Here is a 7,161-nt window from a genome sequence, read left to right on the forward strand (position 1 = left end):
TGCCACACCAGTGAACAAGTTCACTGTGTCACCCATCTCCCTGGAGAATATCTATCCAAACCTCCTCGGACACTCTCTTTAAGAAAGTAGACGAGACTCCAGAAAAACCTGTAGCCAAGACTCCTGAGAAGACTCCAACCAAGAACCCTTCAAAAAGTCCAACCAAGAGCCCTTCAAAAAGTCCAGCAAGGTCACCTTAAAGAAGTCCTTCCAAATCAATATGATTGCTATTTACAATATAAATACATTAATGTAGCTATATTACTCATCTATCATTGACTGAATACAGAATTCCTGGTTATTTTTTACAAAAATAGGGTATCAGGACTTGGTTCAGGAACCAATCCCCCATTATAACATTGTTTCCTATGAGAAAATGGGTTCCAAGTTACAACGTTTCTACTTAAGATGTGGTTTTCAGGAACCAATTGTGTCATAAGTCCAAGGACTGCCTGTGTCCCTAGACCCCACTAGAAAATCTCATGAACTCTATTAGAACTCTTTAGATAGACTTTGGTTTTTACTTCTCACTGTTAGTACATTTTTATTATTTTTATATCAGTGGTTCAGGACCCAGCAGACCAATAGAACCACTATGATTTTCCAAATCTTCATTACCAAACGTAACTCTCACAAGTGGAAGAATCCAGACAGGGAGAATGTTTTCTACACCTTTCATAATCAGCATGAAGCACCTGGAAGATCTGAAGCTACCCACAGTTTTTACTTTCTCCCTGTTGTAAGGCCCTGTGGAGAACCTACTTTGGGCATGGCAGGCACTTCAGGCAATTCTAAGTCAGCACCAAAAGGGGAGACTGACCTGACCAATCAGCTCTCATGCCTACTACTATCACAATGGAATTATGGAATTCCATTATGGAAGGCCCCATTAGAAAAATCTGTAAATTGACTATTATGCACTTCCCATAACTAACTGTCCTGACACTTTCACTATAATTTTTTTCCTTTTTCAAATAGATGTGCAAATCCTGTTCTCCTCCCCCCAAAGGCAGCCTTCTAAACCAAATCCTGCTGTGAACTGCTATACTCTGTTTTATATTTGCCTCTAATCCATAAGTGTCCTCTTACTCTTTATTATTGTTGCTATTTCTTACTGATCTGATTAATTTGTTAATTTACATAAGCAAAGACAATGTACAATGTGCAATAAAAAAACATTTAATGAGTAAATATAAACTAAGATGTCAACTGATTTGTCAACATTTTTTACATTGGAAATGCTGAATCACCACTCTTAAGATTACAGAAACCTTTGTATGGGTTTGAGAAATTGCACCAACGTTGCTGCATACTTCCTGTACTGACAGTTAAGCGGTATATCTTATTCCTGATTTTACCATAGGGTTAGAAGAGTGGCATTACACAAAAGCTGTCAGTTTTTCAGAACTGAGAGTGGTAGTAGGAAATAATTTCCCTGTTATTGTCTGAAAAGCTAATGCAGCTTTATGGCAAAACAATTCTGTTACAGGTTTTGAGTGATCCAAACCTGCCATAGAAAAAAAATCTCACTGTTTATACAGGAAAGATTTAAGGAATACTGCAAATACTGAGGTTATATAGAGATAGATAGATAGATAGAGAGATAGATAGATAAGAAAAAAATATAACAGACAAGGACAAAAGTGAAAATACGGACACAGACATTTTTGGGCTGGAAGGGACCCTGGAGGATCATTGAGTCCAGCCCCCTGCACCAGGGGCAGGAAGTCAGCAGGGATCATAGGATCCCAGCAACATAAGCATCCAAATGTGTCTTGAAGGTGTTCAAAGTGGGTGCTTGAACCGCCTCCAGCAACAGTCTATTCCAAACCTTGGGGGCTCAGACAGTGAAGAAGTTCTTTCTTATGTCCAGCCTGAATCGGTCACAGTGGAATTTGGGAACATTCAATCTTGTCATTCCTTGGAGGGCTCTGGTGAACAGATGTTCCTCCAGATCCTGATGAGCACCCCTGACAAACTTATAGGGGCCACCAGATCACCCCTGAGCCTGCGCTTTTCCAGGCTGAAGAGCCCCATTGCGCTCAGCCTCTCATCATAAGGTCTGTTTTCCTGACCTCTGATCATGCGTGTGGCTCTCCTCTGCACCCTCTCAAGCTTCTCCACATCCCTTTTGAATTGTGGAGCCCAAAACTGGATGCAGTACTCCAGCTGCGGCCTCACCAAGGCTGAGTACAGTGGGAGAATGACGTCCCAGGATCTGCTTGAAAAGCATCTATGGATGCAAGCCAGCGATTTGCTCACTTTACTAGCTGCAGCATCGCATTGCAGGCTCATCTTGTGGTCAACCATGACCCCCAAGTCCCTTTCATCTGTAGTGCTAGCCAGCGTAGCACTGCCGAGCCTATAAGCATGGTACAGGTTTTTCCTCCCAAGGTGGAGAACCTCACATTTTTTGGTGTTGAACACCATCAGGTTCTTGTCCACCCATTTCATGAATCTGTCCAGATCTGCCTGGATCACCCGCCTGTCCTCAGGTGTGGATGCTTTACCTCGGAGTTTGGTGTCATTGGCGAACTCGGCCAGTCCGCTTCTGACACCAATGTCTACATCATTGATGAAGATGTTAAACAGTATAGGCCCTAGGACAGAGACTTGTGGGACTCCACTGGTCACAGCGCACCAAGACGATTGGCTCCCGTTGACCACCACCCTCTGGGTCCTGCCGTGGAGCCAGTTTCCCAGCCAGCGGATCATGGGGACATCAAGGCCGCAGTTAGCCAGTTTAGCCAAGAGGTGATCATGGGATACCAGATCGAAGGCTTTTTTAAAGTCGAGGTATACAATGTCGATCTCTTCCCCCTTGTCAAGGTGATAAGTCACCTGGTCATAAAAGGAAATGAGATTGGTCAAGCAAGACCTACCCACAACAAACCCGTGCTGGGTATCCCTCAGGATGTTGCCTTCAGCTAGTCTGTTAAGGATGACTATGTAACAGCAAAAGTAATGAAGGACTGGAAAGACTCAGAAGTGGTCTGATTCTCTATCACCTGCAATTTTTAAATGAAGATTGGCTGCTTTTCTAAAAAGATATGTTCTGGTTGAACCAGCAATTAAATGGAAGTCCTGTGACATTTGTTTTGGAGATTATCAGACTGAACTGTTGCCTAATCTAATCTAGCTCTACAATCTATAAAGCCTGGCATGGTCTATATGATCTATATAGCTGTTCAAAAATGAAGGGGAAAAAATAAAAAAAATGCACTGTACTTTTTTTTTCAAATATTTTGTTTGAATATTTTAAATTTATTTTTCATTTAGCTTGTTCGGGGGGGGGACCTCCCACACTACCTGATCTTAAAAAAAACCTAGAAAAAAATTACAAAGCTATAAGACAAAAATTTCCCTTCACCATGGATTTTAGTTCAGCAGGAGATCAATCATTTTACCAGATCATGGATTCTTTAATCCAGATCATGGATTAAAGAATCCAGATTATGGATGCTTCAATAGCTATTTCAAATTAAAATTTCCTTTAGAAAAACTGGCATTTTGAAAGTGAAACGGCAAAAATTAAAAAAATATTGATGGTAAATACTAGATAAAAGTTTGGACCACCAGTTTTGTAAAAATGGATCTCTTAAAAGTGAAAAACCAAAGGTAGTAAAATCAGTTAAGACTTGTATAGAATATTTTATATGCTGGGATATATCTATCTATCCTCAGTATTTGCAGTATTTCTTGATTCAAATTCCTCAGGTGCAGTCACACAATTCCATGGATACATTATTGCAACATTCCTGGTTTTCTAAAATGCACCTTTGGACAATTTTACATAAAACTGTCTTATTTAAAAACTTACAAACTTGCCTCAGAGATATATATAGAGAGAGAGATACATATCTCTCTCTCTATGTATATCTCCGTAGTTGGCAGCAGCTACCCAGAGTTGAGGCTAGTCGCAGCCGGGAGTCTGCAAACAGCTGCAAGCGTGCCTTGGAGCAGGTGGTTGTGGGGGAGCAGGGAGGTCTGAGGCAGCGCTACCCTGGTTTCTCCCTCGCTTCTGGCACAGAGCTGATGGTGGGGCTCTGGAGCCCAGCAGGCTGCAAACAGCTGCTCCGGGCTCCACAGCTCCGGCATCAGCTCCATGCTGGTGGTGACTGCACGTGCACCTCAGAGCAGACAGCAGGGATGGGGCCTGGCCCTGAGGCAGCGCAGCCCTCCTGCTGTCCACTCCAAGGTGCATGCACAGTCAATTCCAGCATGGAGCTGATGCTGGGGCTGTGGAGCCCAACACAGCTGTTTGCAGCTTGCCTGCTGCACCCAGCCCCGGCTCTAGGTAGCTGCTCCCAACCAGGGAGCTTGGGCTGCTTGCAGCAGGACTTGCAGCTTCCCAGTGGCCTGCTGGGAGCAGCTGGGGCTCCGTGGTTGGCAGCAGCTATCCAGAGCTGGGGCTGGTGGTGGCATGCTGAACAAAACAGCCTTGCATGCCATGTTCAGCATGCATGCTGGGGGTTGCTGACTCCTGCTCCAGAAAAATAGGGGTGGATGTGTAGATGGTGACACTTTACTGCAGAGCTAATTAGTCAATTCTGTAGTAAAGCGTCTTGTGTAGATGCACTCACTTAGTTTTCTCATGCATACATCTGCATGGATACATCAAAATATTTTTTAAATAACAAAGAAACATAAGTGCCATTTACTAGATCAGACCATAGGCCCACCTTGCCCAGTATCCTGTGTCACACAGACAAAGAATGAATGCTGAAAGGAAGAGTGAACAGAGTATGACCAGGGTTTTTTTGCACTGTTCCTTTCTCAATTGCAGCCTCTAGCAGTTACGGACTATGACAGGGGTGGGCAAAATTTGGCTCTCAATCTGGATCTGGCCTGCCAAGAGATTCTGTCCAGCCTGCAGCACATCACTAAGCCCTGCCCAGCCCAGCCCAGACATGGACAGCAGCCCAGGCTGTGGCATGAGCAGCCAGTTCCGTTGCCTCTGGGCATGCAGCAGGGCAGGGGCAGCATGGCAGCTGGACCCGCTTCCCAGCAGCAATAGCTTCTTCCTGCTGCCACTGCCTGTCCCTGCCACCACTACTGTTGGAGCTACTACTGCCCTCCACTGCTGCCACTGCCCAGGCACCCTGGCCTGTCTACCCTGCATCCAGTGCTAGGGGTGTGGGACAGATCTGGCAGGCGGGGTCTCTATGGAGACCAGACCAGGACCCACATGGGCAGAATATGTAGCCAGGCAAATGGCATGGGGTTGTGGGATTGTGGGGAGGCAAGGAGCAGCATCCAGGAGCAGGTCAGGCAAGCGGGGCTGGGATCTTGGTGTAGTGACATGGGCCTGGGCCCGGGGCAGAGACACAATACACTCCCCGCACACTACAGTCCTAGCCCTGTCCCGCCTGCCCATTCCACTCCCAGGCGCCACTCCTTGCCTGCCTGTAGCCCCATCCCATCTGCCTGGCCACATGCCCTGCCTGCGCAGGTCTATGGAGACCCTGAGATCGCAGGGAGGTGACAACTTGAAGCTAGGGCCTGGGGCAGAGCTGCAACCCACTTCCCTGATGCCCCTACTCACGGAACCGGTGCCCATTTGCAGGGACATGCGGAGAGCAGATCACAGCTCTGCCTTGGGCTCCAGTCCTACACTGTCACCACCCTGTGATCTGGCTCCCCACCCACCCATGGCCCCATCCTATCTACCTGTACTAGCACAGGGCACAGCCACTTAGAGAGTTTTGGTGAGCTGTTGCAGGTGGGGGAGGGTGCTGGCCCAGCCCATGACAGCTCACCAAAACTCCTTAAGTGGCCCTCCAGCCCAAATAATTGCCAATCCCTGGTCTAGGAAGTTCTTAATCAGAGGCTGTATCCCTAACTCCCATGCTCAATAGCTACTGATGCCCCTTTCTTCCAAGAATTTGTCCAACCCCTTTTTCAATCTGGCTAAACTGTCAGCTTCCACAACTCACTCTGGTGGCAATGAGTTCCAAAACTGAATAACACGCTGTGTGAAAAGGAACTTCCTTTTGTTAGTTTTAAACTTATTACCTTCTAGTTTTGTTTTGTGACTCCTAGTTCTTGTATTGTGAGAGAGTAAATAATAAATCCCTACCTACTTTCTCTTCACCATTTAATATTTTGTAAACCTTTATCATGCCCCGCCCCTCTTCAAGTGTCTCTTTTCTAAACTGAATAGGTCTAGCTTCTTTATTCTCTCTTCATACAGAAGCCCTTCCATACCACTACTCATCCTTGTTGCCCTTCTCTGGACCTTCTGGAGTTCTTCTATATCCTTTTTGAGGTGTGGGGACCAGCACTGGGCACAGTATTAAAGGTATGAACACACCATGGATTTATAAAGGGGCATGATGATACCTACAGTTTTCTTGATAATTCCCTTCTTAATAATCCCTAACTTTTGTTTGCCTTTTTGATGGCTGCTGAGCACTTAGCTGATGTTTTTTAGCAAACTGTCCACCATGACAGCTAACGTAGAGTCTATCAGAGTGTTGGTGTTGTTTTTGCCCATATGCATCCTGTTACACTTATCTACACTAAATTTAATCTGCCATTTAGTTGCCCATTTGCTCAACAGTGCCAGTTCTTGTGTGTAGCTCCTTACAGTCTGCCTTGGTCTTTACCATTTTGAAGTGTTTTGTCATCTGCAAATTTGGCTATTTTGCTGCTCACCTCCTTTTCCAAATCACTTATGAATATGTTGAACAGCACTAGTTCCAACCCAAAACCTCAGGGAATCCTGATGTTTATGTCTTTCCATCCTGAAAACTGGCCATTATACTCCTCTTTCTAATTCAATTTCTAATCCACAAGTGGATGTTCCCTGTAATCCCATGACTACCTAATTTAGTTAAGAGCCTCTGATGAAGGACTTTGGCAAAGGCTTTGTGGAACTCCAAATATACTATGTCAACTGGATTGTCCTGACCCACCTGCTTATGGATAACCTTAAAGAACTCCAGTAGGTTGGTGAGGTATGATTTCCCTTTGACAAAGCCATGTTAATTAATTCCTCCCCAGTAAGCTATATTTATCCATGTGCTGAACATTTATTTTTTTTTATTATTGTTTCTTTCAGTTTTCCAGGAACAGAAGTTAGGCTTACTGGCCTGTAGTTCCCTGCATTTCCTCTTTTAGTTCCTCTGTAGTTCCTTTTTTAAATATGGGAGTCACACT

The sequence above is a fragment of the Crocodylus porosus genome, unplaced genomic scaffold (genome assembly GCF_001723895.1).
Source record: "Crocodylus porosus isolate Cpor-Errol unplaced genomic scaffold, CroPor_comp1, whole genome shotgun sequence".
Lineage (NCBI taxonomy): Eukaryota > Metazoa > Chordata > Crocodylia > Crocodylidae > Crocodylus > Crocodylus porosus.